Source organism: Schistocerca serialis, chromosome 3 (genome assembly GCF_023864345.2).
Source record: "Schistocerca serialis cubense isolate TAMUIC-IGC-003099 chromosome 3, iqSchSeri2.2, whole genome shotgun sequence".
Classification (NCBI taxonomy): domain Eukaryota; kingdom Metazoa; phylum Arthropoda; class Insecta; order Orthoptera; family Acrididae; genus Schistocerca; species Schistocerca serialis.
In genome coordinates this window covers 827,657,072-827,672,003 of record NC_064640.1, presented here as the reverse complement: position 1 = coordinate 827,672,003, position 14,932 = coordinate 827,657,072, and positions in this window count along the sequence as shown.

Here is a 14,932-nt window from a genome sequence, read left to right as displayed (position 1 = left end):
GACACACTCGATCCCTACCATCAGCTCTTACAGAGTGAAATTAGGACTCATCTGACCAAGCCTTGGTTTTCCAGCCATCTAGTGTCGAAAGGATATGATTATGAGCTCAGAAGAGGCAATGCAGGTGATTTAGTGCTGTCAGCAAAGGTATTCACATTGGTCATCTCTGCCACAGCCCAATAATAGCAAATTTCACCACACTGCCCTAACAGATACGTTTGTCATATATTACACATTGAATTCTGCGTTTTTTTTTCTTTTTTTTTAATGCAGTGTTGCTTGTCTGATCAGCGCTGACACTCTACCCAAAAGCCACTGCTCTCCATCATTAAGTGAAGGCCATTGGAAATTGCATTTTCTGAAAGGTGATGCCTGAAATTTGGTATTGCCAGCAAACACTTGACACTGTGGATCTTGGAATATTGAAGTCCACAATGATTTCCGAAAAGGTTTCCCAAGCCCCAGATTTGTAGGCTGTCTCGCTCACATATGATAGGTGTGTTATGGGAGTAGTATCGACCTGCTTTTTTGACCTGTTATAGAGGAGCCATACATGCACATGGGCATACATGGGAGAATGTCGAAATGAATAGAGCAGGAGATGGACAGAGAGAGATAGCAGGAGAGAATAGGTAATTACGGAGGGAGCAGGAAGGGAGAATGAGGTGGACACAAAGACAGGAAGATGAAGAGTTAGAGGTGGGAAGGGGGATGGAGGAAATATATGCAATATATGTATAAAATGCGTATATGGTCAAGGCCACAGGGGAAAGGCTAGTCATAAAATACTTTCATTACATTGCATTTTTCATCAAGTATTGAGTAGTCCGCCCCTGGTAGCTGAGTGGTCAGCACGACGGAATGTCATACCAAACGGCCCGGGTTCGATTCCCGGCTCGGTAGGAGATTTTCTCCGCTCAGGGACTGGGTGATGTGTTGTCCTTATCATTATCATTTCATCCCCATAGACACGCAATTTGCCGAACTGGCGTCAACTAGAAAGCCTTGCACCAGGCGAACGGTCTACCCGACGGGAGGCCCTAGCCACATGACATTTCCATTTCCATCAAGTATTGAGTGCAAATGGTGCACCAGAGTAACATTTACATAATTCCTTAACACTGATTAGCCAGAACATTATGACCAATAACCCACTATCGATATAAACCCTTCCAGGTGACAGCAAAGTGATGCGCAAGGAATGACTACTAGTCAGACACACACACAGTGCATGTAGTATCAGTGAGTGTGCTGACCATGTTCAGAATGAGTAATGCACACCACCTGTCTGAGTTTGACCAAGGGCAGATTGTGATAGCCTGGAAGTTCAGCATGAGCATTTCAGAAACTTCATAACTTGCCGGGTGTTTGAGGAGTTCTGTGGTGAGTGTCTTCAACATGTGGCAAAACCAAGGTAAAACCACGTCCAGACACTGTGCAGTTGGGCGACCACCCCTCATTACAGGTGTCAGATTTCATAGGCTGGGCATACTCGTAAAACAGGATTCATGGTGGACTGTGGTGGAACTAACATCAGACTTTAATACTGGGCAGAATACAAGTGTGTCTGAACACACAGTGCACTGGACACTCCTAATGATGGGAGTCTGCAGCCGACAACACATACATGTGCCAATGTTAACATCATGATGCCTACAACTGAAACTGACATAGGTACGTGACGATTGGTACTGGATGGTGGGGCAGTAGCAGAGTGCCACAAGGTCTGATGCTGATGAATCCTGATACCTTCTTCATCATGCCAATTGGAGGGTGCAAATCAGTCATCTTCCAGGGGAACAGCTTCTTGACAGCTGTACCATAGGATCAAGACAGGGCGGTGAGATCTCCATTATGCTCTGGGGTACATTCATGTGGGCATCCATGGGTCCAGTTGAGCTGGTGCATGATGGCCAAGGATTAACGTACACTGCTTGATGAGGATGATGTTTCCTGACAGCAGTGGCATCTTCCAGCAAGATAATGTGACATGTCACAATGCCAGGAGTGTGACAGAGTTGTCTGAGGAACACAGTAGCGATTTCCAGTTAGCATGCTGCCCCCCCCCCCCCCCCCCCGCCCTCCTCCCCAACTTGCCAGATCTGAGCCCGATCAAACTCATCCGGGATGTGATTGAACGTGGCGTCGAAGGACATCGCCCCACCCCATTCCAGTAATTTATGGGAATTAGTTGACTTGCGTGTGCAGACGTGGTGCCAGCTCCATCCAGCGATCTAGCAAGGCCTGGTTGATTCCACACCACAATGCATCATTGTTGTTATCAATGCCAAAGGCGGACATACCGGCTTTTAGGCAGGTGGTCATAATGTTCTGACTGATCAGTACATGTCAGTAATGTCAATTTACTTCCAAAATGGGTGCCTAAAAAAATCCACTACTGTAAAAGTAACTTCCATCATAGGATGCACTTCAGCTGAACACTTCATAAAAATGACTCTCAATTTGGAGTACCAATAAAAACAAAATAACTCACTGTAGGTTGACACATAAAGTTGGTTTTCTAAGGTCAGTTACAGTTAAAAGAAATGATAAAAACCTATGTATTTGTGAAAGTTTTGGAGAATCAGCAGCAATTTCTACACTCTCAAATTAGTCATGTTCATATTAAAACATGTAAAGCAGTTTTTATTTACTTTAACATCCTTCATTAGAAAAATTGCTAAGAAAACGATAATGAAGCCTCTACCAGATTACTGCACAGTGTACAATGTATCCAGATGAGGCTGATAATGGATAGATGAAATGGGAAAATAGGTTGTCTTAGTGGTGATGCTTTTGTTTCCCTGCAAAAAAAAAATCATGTCTAGTAGTAGATGCATGGAAATGTGACCAATTATCTGCCTATAATAAATTTGTTTCAGTAAATTCTAAAACTAATTTTCACTGAATATGCCAATAACATCATAAAGTTCCTCACATTACACATTGTTGGGGGATGTGAACATAAAATTATTTCAATTAAACGTTGAACTGATGGGTATTATCATTCATTTCTTTCATAATCTGCCCTTAGCTGGCTAAAGAAGGACATTTATCATTAGGAAGATATTCAGATGTCATAATTCATACAGTGAAGTGTTGGAAGTCTATACCAATAAAAGAACAATGTCACCCCCATATGTAAAAGGCACATAACTGTATCATAGCAATAGTTTATTTAGGAAGGACTACTTAAGGAACATGTAGCAGCATGAATGTAACATAACTGCAGTCAAATCTCCATTTACAAGGTTTAATTAGTGTGTCTCATCAAAAATAAATGAGTTGAAACTGCTGATAATTAAATAAACTGACAGAGATTCTGAACATTTCCTTGGGCAGTGTCATGAACACATTGCATTAATTGCTTTAGCAGCACCTACACTAGGTCAGAAGTGCACTTGTTCAATAGTAGATAAGAATGGGGTTTGATTACAGGCTACTTATAGCTGAAATTGGTAAGAATTCTCTCACTCCCACTACTATAAGTGTTGAAAGTAGCCTTTATCATTACCATTATGCCTATAAAATCAATAATGAAGACACAAATTAGACAGCATCTGATTTTCCATCAGCTTTGAGTGGCATAAAATCACATTTCTAGCATTCATTTTCCCACAACCATTGGTTAAAATATGACAGAACATGTAACTGTGGCGAAACTTAGGGGCAAACATCTATGTCAGTATCTCACACTGAGAAATCCTTCATCTAAGCTATAGTTGTTCTCTTTCTCCACGCTTCTACAACTAAGCTATGACTCCTTTTCTAATGAACTCAATGACAGTGGGATGCTAAATTATCTTCTCAGTGTTAGCTGAAACGCTGTTGAAGATGATTTTAGCAATGTTTTGAAGTAAATGACACATATCAGATTATTAAAATGGAGAGTTACAAGTCTGCAAGGTATGGTGCTGCATATTAGAGATGGTGTCTGCCAGGGAGTTATCATGTAAAAGTGTATTTCTTAAACAGGAATGAATATGTGTGTTTGTTTGTACGTGTGTGGGACTGGATTGTTCAAAAACAGTGCAAATGGTTCTGAGCACTATGGGACCTAACGTATGAGGCCATCAGCCCCCTAAACGTAGAACTACTTAAACCTAACTAACCTAAGGACATCACACACATCCATGCCCGAGGCAAGATTCGAACCTGTGACCTTAGCAGCAGCGCGGTTCCGGACTGAAGCGCTTAGAACAGCTCGGCCGCAAGGGCCAGCTGGGACAGGATGAGTGGTGGTAGTATGTGGTGAGAGAAAACTATATATGCCATTTATCCCCTCACTGAAGATAGATTCTCATGATCTTAAAATACCTCGTATATTGATCAGGATGATCCATATTTGCTCTAACTCCATTGGCTACCTCTGTAAAGCTCACACACTTCTTGGATTGTAAATAAGGGACGAAATATCGTAACAGATATTGGATACCAATAATAAATTAAAACTTTTCAAAACAGTTAAAGTAAATCATAACTTTAAACAATAATGGCAGCAGGATCCTGGTGTGTTGGAAGCAGTACTGTTATGACAAGAAGTGGCCATTGACAAGATCAAATATTATTAAGTACCATGTCAAAGACAGTAATGAAAATAATTTTTTTATATTACTGAACAATTAAACAAATAAGTGTAAAGACATATGCATGATGTTCTCTTCTGCTTTTGATGCACTGCATCTAACTGGCTGTGAGCCTGTTGTGGCATAATATTTAATATCTGTAGTTAGATTAAAATTTGCACCTATATATGGGCAGCAGAATTGTATGGTACTAAAATCTATATTCATACTCTGTAAACCACTGCTAACTGCATGGCATCGGTTATGTCCCATCATACCAACACCAGTTACTAGGGCTTTTGACTGTTCCACTCACATATGTAATGTGGGAAGGATGACTCTTGAAATGCCACTGTGTGTGCCGTACTTAATCGATAAGTTTGTCCTAACGATCACTATAGGTGTGATAAGCAAGGGATTGTAGTATTTTCTTCAGGCCATCATTTAAAGCCTCTTCTCAAAACTTTGTAAGCAGACTTCTGTGAGCTACTTGATGTCTATCCTCAAGGATTTGCCATTTCAGTTCTTTCAACATCTCTGTGACATTCATCCAGAGATAAAGCAAATCTGTAACCATTCCTGCTGCCATCATCTCTATACGTTCATTATCGCCTGTTAGTCCTATTTGGTATACAAGTTCCACACACATGAGTAATATTCTATGATGGGCTACACGAGTGATTTATAAGCTATTAGTGTTTCCTTTGTAGACTTACTGCATTTCCCTAATATTCTACCAATAACCAAAAGTCTGCCACCTGCTTTACCCATGACTGAGCTTACGTCGTTGTTTAATTTCATGTCACTACAAAGAGTTACACCCAAGTATTTGTATGAATTGACGGATTCCAACTGTGACTGATGGATGTTAGTGTCATAAACTGCTTCCAAGATCATGATCAATACATGATGAAACTACACATAAACATCTGCAGTAAACAGAAATCCCATAAATACATATCCTTGAAGCTTCTGCAACTAGGTGAACTTACCTGGCCCTATTTCAAACAGGAAGAGTACTTGAATGTGAGTGAGAAGTACAGCAGAGAATGTTTTACTGAGCGGACTGTGTCAATTGTGCGGTTTTTTATAGACCTACATACCTTGCATAACGTAGTACTAAAAGAAAAACTCATTCCCTTTTTTCTTCTTCATTTGGATGTGTGTCTTCTTGAGGCTTTTGGTCCCTTGGCTGACCCAAGAAATATTGGAGAACGATTTTAAATCTTCTGCACGAAAAGAGAACTCCCCAAGCAGTGACAAACAAAGCCATTGTGTACATAGTTATTTCCATAAACATGGTTCTACGTTACATAAGTAGCACCTGTCCCAGCACGAGTACCAAAGGCCTACCACTGGAGTGGTGAATGTCGGTTGCAATTTTGAAACAGTTGACAGCAGTCTGCGATAGTAAAGGGTCAGAAAAGTAAAAACATTTTGTGCGATCGTTGGACTCGAAAGAAAATACAGTTTTCACATTCATTTAATGAAAACCACTCCAGATGCTATTGGAAACTACTGCGTCCACGTTGTCCCTCTGCACAAAATTTTTCCGAAGAACTTAAAAATGGCCTGCTGCAAAATACGAAACCAGTAGTGGACGCAATAAAGTTCTCAATGCCAACTTGAGCGATCTTCAATAAAAAAGGAAGAGGGTTGCGGATTCAGCACATCTTCCGAACATGGAGTAACTAATCGTTTTATTAGTGCAGACCCATCTCTCTTTTGATGTACCGGTAACATAGTAATTGTAGCCATCTTCCTGAAGCAGCTGTTTTGTCTATACAGCTTGCTTCCCTGACCATTCAGCTTGAGTTCATGCACAATTGTCCCACATGAATATGAATCAAATATCACATATAGCACTGTAGCCGTAATTCATGAAACAAGACACAATTCACCATCCACTAATGATACGGCGCAAATTTCATCCCGCAACCGAAAATTAGAATTATTGGTACACATTCTCTCATTTAGTGTCACGTTTTTCGTTACGGATATGTACGACGTTAATATGAATGAGTGGTGTCTGTTCCTTTGGACCAGTGGCGTAGCGTGGTTGTAAAGGTTGGGGAGAGACTATATTTATTATAGGTAGACAAAAAGTACAATAAACTATAATTTAAACAGATGAAACAAAATGCATCAAATAAAACAACAATTACTACTACTACTACCACTACCGCTGCCACTAATAACAATAATAATAATAATAATAATAATAATAATAATAATAACTAACTTGTTCAAGAAACGATGACAAATTTGTAGAACTCTAGCAGCAAGAGAAGAAGCACTTACATTTTCTTGTATACAAGCGCAATGCGCCTGTCTTTTCTTCCCACAAATGAGTCTATATCTCGGACTACAAAGATCTGATCACTGGATAGCTCACCAATTAGTGTCTTTTCTATTGCTAACGTGCTCAAACACGACAGCCGGGTGTTGGACATTGAATTCCTTGAATAATTCTTCACTCGTTTAAGAGTACTCATGCTTCGTTCACTGCTTGCTGTAGTTGCAGGTAGGATCAAAACCAAACGCAGGAACTTCGTTGTTTCTTCATAAACACAGTCTAAATCATTGTTGACAGTGTACTTTAAGAGGATTCTTGGAGATGGTTGTTTTTTCACATCAGCGTATATGTTACAGAGTGCATTTTCAAGTTGTTCTTGTTTGAAAAGAGGGTACTGTTCTAATAACTGAAGCAGTTTCAACTTTGGGAATTCTTTTTGATAGTTCGAGAAACACTTTTCGTTCTAAAGTTCACAAATTGAATTTGGGGAAACGCTTGAAATCTTCTTTCCATCTGAACAGTTTGCAAATGCAGTATCTCGTAAGTTAGTGCCCTGAGAGATGTCTTTTGACTGTCACGGGATGATAAGTTGCCATTCAAACACAAACTGCATTTAATGCATTCATCAACGAATGTTTCCGTTCTTAATTGCCGTAAGTTTCTCAGAACAGTTCTTATTTCGTCGTGCCAAGCAGTTATACTGACACATATTGGCCGAAGAACATTAAAGAATTGAACAACATAAACAAAGCAGTCTCGGTAGAAACAAAGCAAGTAGACAAACGTAGGATCATCCATCCGTCGTTTCATTCTCACAGCACAGCTCAAAGATTCAGGGTCCCACTGAGAGTCTGTATCATCAATTGTATAATTTAAAACACTATATAGCTCTGAGAACTGACTAGATATTGTTCAAACTGCCCTGGAATGAAAGTTCCAGCGAGTATTGCTTGCATGTGGCAGTTTAAATCCTTTCTCTTAGCAATACAGTTCGTTTTGATGATTTGCTGAAAAAAGCAGTTATATCTCCATAAACATCGTAAAATCCAACGAATCTTTCCTCAATTTTGTCTGCAATACAGTATCTGAATATTATACTCATTTGACTCTTGCATGACATGTCTAATATTTCATCAGCTTCAATCGAAATGAAATTGCAGTTCTGAATTTCAGACCTTATTTTCTCATTAACTGCCAGAGTTATCATTTCTATTACCGGTACATCATTCTGTATATCTGGAGAAGTTCCTTTAAAGGTTGAAGAGATGACAAATGGTCTTGGATTAACTGCTCTCCTTGAGCTAGTAAATCCAACAATTCCAGATAGTTATCTTTGTAGCTGGAGGATTCATCCTCTCGATGGCCGCGAAAGGTTAGTTCTTGTTTACAAAGAATTACAATTGCCTGAATAATACAAGCCAATACTCTCCTATTGGATACAACTTGTTCGTTGTATTTTATTGCTGTCAGCCGAGCGGCTTCAGAAAGGGCGTTCTCAATTCTACTTTTGCCCAATAACAGAAATGATTCTTTGTTCTGCAGGTGATGTTTTGATATCTGGTGCTTTGGTGCATTCCGGTCAAAGTTTTTTATTGTACAAATGCCCTCATTGCACTATTCCTTTTCACCACCAAACAGAAGACATATATAACAATATAATCTGTTATTAACTGCAATCGCAGTCAGCCAAGTATACTTTTCGTACCAGGCTGTCTGAAAAGTGAGTTTTTGTTTGGCTTCACTTAAAAACTACACTGAGTATAGGAGTAGGTCGTTTGTCCTTCAATTCGGACTTTTATTTGTACGGTATGTTAATGTAGAAAAAGGTGTTTTTAATAAAAATTCTGTAAGGTATTCAGTTGCTCGCTCACTCATGTTGGTGACACAACGAAATTATGCACTAAAATCTCACAAGAATGACTACGAACACAAACCGCGCGACTGTTCACTTCTGTGTTAAAATACTGCATAGAAGCGGCAGAGACTAGTCTCGATGCCTGCTAGCAAGTGCAGCGCACCGGTCTTCGTGGAAGAGAGGAAGTGGAGGGGGCGCAGGCGCACACAGCCAGGAAAGGGAAGGTAAGGGAAGGGAGGCAGAGCAGTCGAGTCTCAAGCAGGCAAATACGCCAATACCCAGGGTGCGGTGCGGGCTACAAGACTGATGTCACATTTAGAGCTCTTAGCAGAAAGTTATTTATATTTTTGTTATGAATTACTATTGAATCTTTTTTAAGCACAAATACAGGGGAGACTAAGTCTCAAAGTCTCCCCTCACGCTACGACACTGGTTTGGACATGTCTGAAAGAACAGACACCACATAGAATTCGCAGCTGTGAAGCACATTATGTAGAAGAGAAAGGAAAGAAACTATTGATGTCAGCTGCATTAGGGCTTTATGCGGAATCAGCAGTGATGAAAGAAAATGTGTGCCAAACCAAGACTCAGCTGCTTACTAGGCACTTGCTTTAGAAATTGCGCCACCCAGACGCATTGTTCATCGCGAATGCGTGGCTGTCTCAGCACACATACCGGCTGACCCACACTGGCATGGAGTGCCACCTAACTGCAGTCCCCCTCCATGTCATCCTTGCTCGCTACTCTTAGATTTCCGCAGAAGGTTGAACGTAATTGTGCATCCACACTGAAGGTAGAAGACTCATTACCTATCAAGTGAATCAGTTATATGAATTCATAGTCTCCATTCTTTCGGACACACTGAAAACGACAGACATCACGCGGGATCTGCAGCTGTAAAACACATTACGTAACTTGAAGGTAAAGGGACTTTTGGTGTCAGCTGCATTGGGAATTTATGTAGAATCAGAGGCGATGAGCGAAAATATGTGCTGAAAAAGTCAACATGGAATGTTCTGCTGACCAGGCAGTTGGATTAACAACTGCACCACGCGCACACAGTGTTTATCACGACGACACAGACTATCTTGGCACACCTTCTGGCCAAACAACACTCCCACCCAGTGTCACATATATGCAGTCCCTGTCCATGTTCTCCATGCTCGCTATTTTGAGATTCCTGCAGAAGGTTGTGCGTAACTGTGCATCTGCACTGAAGGTGATGGATACGAATCAGTTATATGAACGCATGGTGACTGTTCTTTCAGAAATGACCAAAATGACAGACACTAAGTGGAATCCGCAGCTGTAACAAATATTATGTAAACTGAAGGTGGAGGGGGTAGAAGGAAAGAAAAGAAAGGGAACTATTGATGTCAGCTGAATTGGGACTTAATGTTGATTCAGTGGTAATGAGCGAAAGTGTGTGCCAGACTCGGATTCAACAAGGGATCTCCTGCTTATTAGGCAGTTGTGGTAACAACTGGGCCACCTTCTTTTTTTGTTTTCTTTTTTGCCCCTGGACAAGAAAGGGAAAACTACAAAAATATCTACTTGCCATCGCCACTTGTCCCTAACAAAAAAAAAAATGCACCTCTTCAGGCGTTGGCGCCTATCTAGGCCTATCCCAAAACAACTAACCTATTACTACAAGGGTGTAGGAAAAGAAAAAAGTAAGGGGGAAGAACATAGAGAGTAGCGATGAAAATGAAAGTAGTTGTGTATGGGCTTGTTTTAGTTTGTTTATTTTATTGCATTTTTATGTTATTTTTTGTTGTCTTTATGCTTAGATACAGGGTGGTCCATTGATAATGTCCGGGCCAAATATCTCACGAAATAAGCGTCAAACGAAAAAACTTCAATGAACGAAACTCGTCTAGCTTGAAGGGGAAAACCAGATGGCGCTATGGTTGGCCCGCTGCCCTAGGTCAAACGGACATCAACTGGTTTTTTTAAAAATAGGAACCCCCATTTTAATTACTTATTCGTGTAGTACATAAAGAATTATGAATGTTTTAGTTGGACCATTTTTTTCGCTTTGTGATAGATGGCACTGTAGTAGTCACAAACGTATAAGTACGTGGTATCATATAACATTCCGCCAGTGTGGACAGTATTTCCTTCGTGATACATTACTCGCGTTGAAAAGGACCGTTTACCAATTGCAGAAAAGGTCTATATCGTGTTAATGTATGGCTATTGTGATCAAAATGCCCAACGGGCGTGTGCTATGTATACTGCTCGGTATCCTAGACGACTTCATCCAAGTGTCCGGACCGTTCGCCAGATAGTTACGTTATTTATGGATACAGGAAGTGTTCAGCCACATGTGAAACGTCAATCACGACCTGCAATAAATGATGATGCCCAAGTAGGTGTTTTAGCTGCTGTTGTGGCTAATCCGCGCCGGCCGGAGTGGCCGAGCGGTTCTGGGCGCTACAGTCTGGAGCCGCGCAACCGCTACGGTCGCAGGTTCGAATCCTGCTTCAGGCATGGATGTGTGTGGTGTCCTTAGGTTAGTTAGGTTTAAGTAGTTCTACGTTCTAGGGGACTGATGACCTCAGAAGTTAAGTCCCATAGTGCTCAGAGCCGTTTTGCTAATCCGCACATCAGTAGCAGACAAATTGCGCGAGAATCGGGAATCTCAAAAACGTCGGTGTTGAGAATGCTGCATCAACATCGATTGCACACGTACCATATTTCTATGCGCCAGGAATTGCATGGTGACGACTTTGAACGTCGTGTACAGTTCTGCCACTGGGCAGAAGAGAAATTACGGGACAATGACAGATATTTGCACGCGTTCTATTTGGCGATGAAGCGTCATTCACCAACAGCGGTAACGTAAATCGGCATAATATACACTATTGGGCAACGGAAAATCCACAATGGCGGCGACAAGTGGAACATCAGTGACCCTGGCGGGTTAATGTATGGTGCGGCATTATGGGAGGAAGGATAATTGGCCCCTATTTTATCGATGACAATCTAAATGGTGCAATGTATGCTGATTTCCTACATAATGTTCTACCGATGTTACTACAAGATGTTTCACTGCATGACAGAATGACGATGTACTTCCAACATAATGGATGTCCGGCACATAGCTCGCGTGCGGTTGAAGCGGTATTGAATAGCATGTTTCATGACAGGTGGATTGGTTGTCGAAGCATCATACCATGGCCCGTACGTTCACAGGATCTGACGTCCCCGGATTTCTTTCTGTGGGGAAAGCTGAAGGATATTTGCTACCGTGATCCACCGACAACGCCTGACATCATGCGTCAGCGCATTGTCAATGCGTGTGTGAAATTACGGAAGGCGAACTACTCGCTGTTGAGAGGAATGTCGTTACACGCATTGCCAAATGCATTGAGGTTGATCGACATCATTTTGAGCATTTATTGCATTAATGTGGTATTTACAGGTAATCACGCTGTAACAGCATGCATTCTCAGAAATGATAAGTTCACAAAGGTACATGTATCACATTGGAAGAACCGAAATAAAATGTTCAAACGTACCTACGTTCTGTATTTTAATTTAAAAAACCTACCTGTTCTCAAATGTTCGTCTAAAATTGTGAGCCATATGTTTGTGACTATTACAGCACCATCTATCACAAAGCGAAAAAAGTGGTTCAACTAAAACATTCATATTTCCTTACATATTACACGAATATGCAATAAAAAATGGGGGTTCCTATTTAAACAAACGCAGTTGATATCCGTTTGACCTATGGCAGCGCCATCTAGCGGGCCAACCATAGTGCCATCTGGTTTCCCCCTTCAAGCAAGACAAGCTTCGTTCTTTGCAGTTTTTTCGTTTGACGCTTATTTCGTGAGATATTTGGACCGGTCACAATCAATGGAATACCCTGTATATATATTTTTATTTTCTTTTACTTATTTACTTTTTTTTAAATTTATAAATGTTTTAAATTAAATTAGTCTATGTACCAGAATTCCAGGAGTCACTAACGCCTTCTGATTGGCGGAACGTCCAAATGTGTTTTCTCGAAAATTTAATGGAGATTCTGTTTGTAGTGGCTTCAGAACATCATTTCGGGAAAAAGGTATCAGCATCTCATGGCTTGGGCGTTTCGGCTGGAGGGCGGGTCATGAAAGGCGCTCCGTAGAAAACTGGAAAAGAACATGTTGTATCTGGGGTTGTGAACAAGTGTACAGTGTCGATCGTTAGGGTACGTCCAGTAACCTAGTTCTGAATTCTCGTCAGGGCCAAAAATGTAGCGGACCGTATGGCAGCGTATCCAATTCACAGCAATAGCTTTTAGTGCAGGGTAGTGAATCACATCCAGGAATAAAAGCAACAGGAAAATGATCTGAGCAGGTGTCTGTTGGGTAAGGAAAGCTAAGATATGCTGCACGAGCCTCCAGACGTCAGACAATGGACCACATGAGAACTGAGGAGCGTCTGTGTCCTCCACACCACAGTAAACGCAGGTGGGTGTGCAGTGAGGCGGATGTGGTGCAAATGAAACTGGTTGACCTGTGTTGCCATTGATGGTGATATTCCAGGTGGACTGGACGCTGATATCAATATAACCAGCGTGTTGCGCTTATCACACACGACGCCATGTGATCTGGGGAAACGTGTTCAATGAAGTTGGGGGATCGACAAAGTTGCAATGTGTCATCTACAGTCTTTGTCCAGAGTACACATAAAGGGGTAAGGAGTGCAGGATGTAACTTAATTCAAGAAAGAAGTGTCGAAAGTGATAAAAGGGGGTTGTAATATCTTACAACATGACTGGGACTGACATGGAGACTGGCGTGCATTCATGCAAAAACAGTCCGATCAGGCTCGTCAGGCAGCGACGCCAGACTTTCAGTCGGGAGTTAACAAAAAGTGCCATAACTCTGTCTGGCACATGGAATAAGCCCACTCCACCATCCTCCTGTGGGAGGGCAAGGATGAATACTGAACTTTAAATAATATCCCGGTACAGACAAAGGATTCCATCGTCATCAACTTATGACGTGTGAGGGTAATCGGGACCAGAAACTTGTGCCACATAGGGGATGTGTGAGGCGTGGTAAACATTGACTTACTGCCCATGCTGTACAATGTCGAAGGATGTAAACCAGTGGTCCACACGGTTAACTCTGATCATTTGGAGGAGACGTCTACTACTGGTTGCCGCTGAACACCTGGACAAAGTGTTTATCACAGTGTTTATTGCAGTTGCATGACTATCTCCCAGTATCTCATAGCCAAGCTACTCACCCATCTAGTACCACCTATCCACAGTCCCCATCATATCCTCCATGCTCATTATCTCGAGATTGCTGCAGAAGCTTGAACATAATTGTGCATCTGCTCTGACTGTGGTGAATTGGTTGCCCATCAAGGTGAATAAATTATACAGATGTCAAAAGAACAGACACCATACATTCATTTAACTTATTTACCTCAATAGAGAATGAATCCACATCTTCAGTGTGGATGCACAATTACATTTGTCCTGCAGAAATCTCAAAGTAGAGATGGAGAGTGTGGAGGACACGAACAGTGACTGCTGATAGGCTGGTTCTGGTGGGAGTGTGGGTCAGCCATGGTGGAGGGGGAGGGGGGCAAGATAGTTCGCCCAGTTGCCAGAAACACTGTGTACAGGTGGTGCAGTGGTTAATGCAATTTCCTAGTAAACAGTAGATCCCTGATCGAATCTCTGTGTGACACACGTTTTCACTTGTTGCTGCTGATTCTGCATGAACTCCCGATACAGCTGCCATCAATGGTTCCTTCCCTTTTCTTTCCTTTCCTCTCCATCTACCTTCAGTTTACATAATATGTATCATAGCGGCATATTCCGCATGGTCTGTTCTTTCAGACATGGGCGGGGGTTTTGGCAAGATGGGAGGCATGGCGAGACAGTCCATGCAATTGTGGTAAACAGTGTGTCTGGTTGGTGCAGTGGTTAATGCAACTACCTCTCCTCTCGTCATCGATAGTTGCTAGTAAAGCTAAAGCAGCCAGTTTAGGCGTCTTCGTTTCGTAAACACTTGTCTATATGTTATTTAGCTCGCGCGCGTCAACTGCAGTCAACAACTGCCGCTGGAGCGCGCTGCCGTCGCATGTGAGCACGCTGGGTCGCGCGTACCGTATGCACGAGTCGCATCGTTTCTGAGCGTTCAGCAGCACGGTGGACTCGGCACACTCAACGCTCAACGTTGGAATGCACGGCCCGTGTGCCGA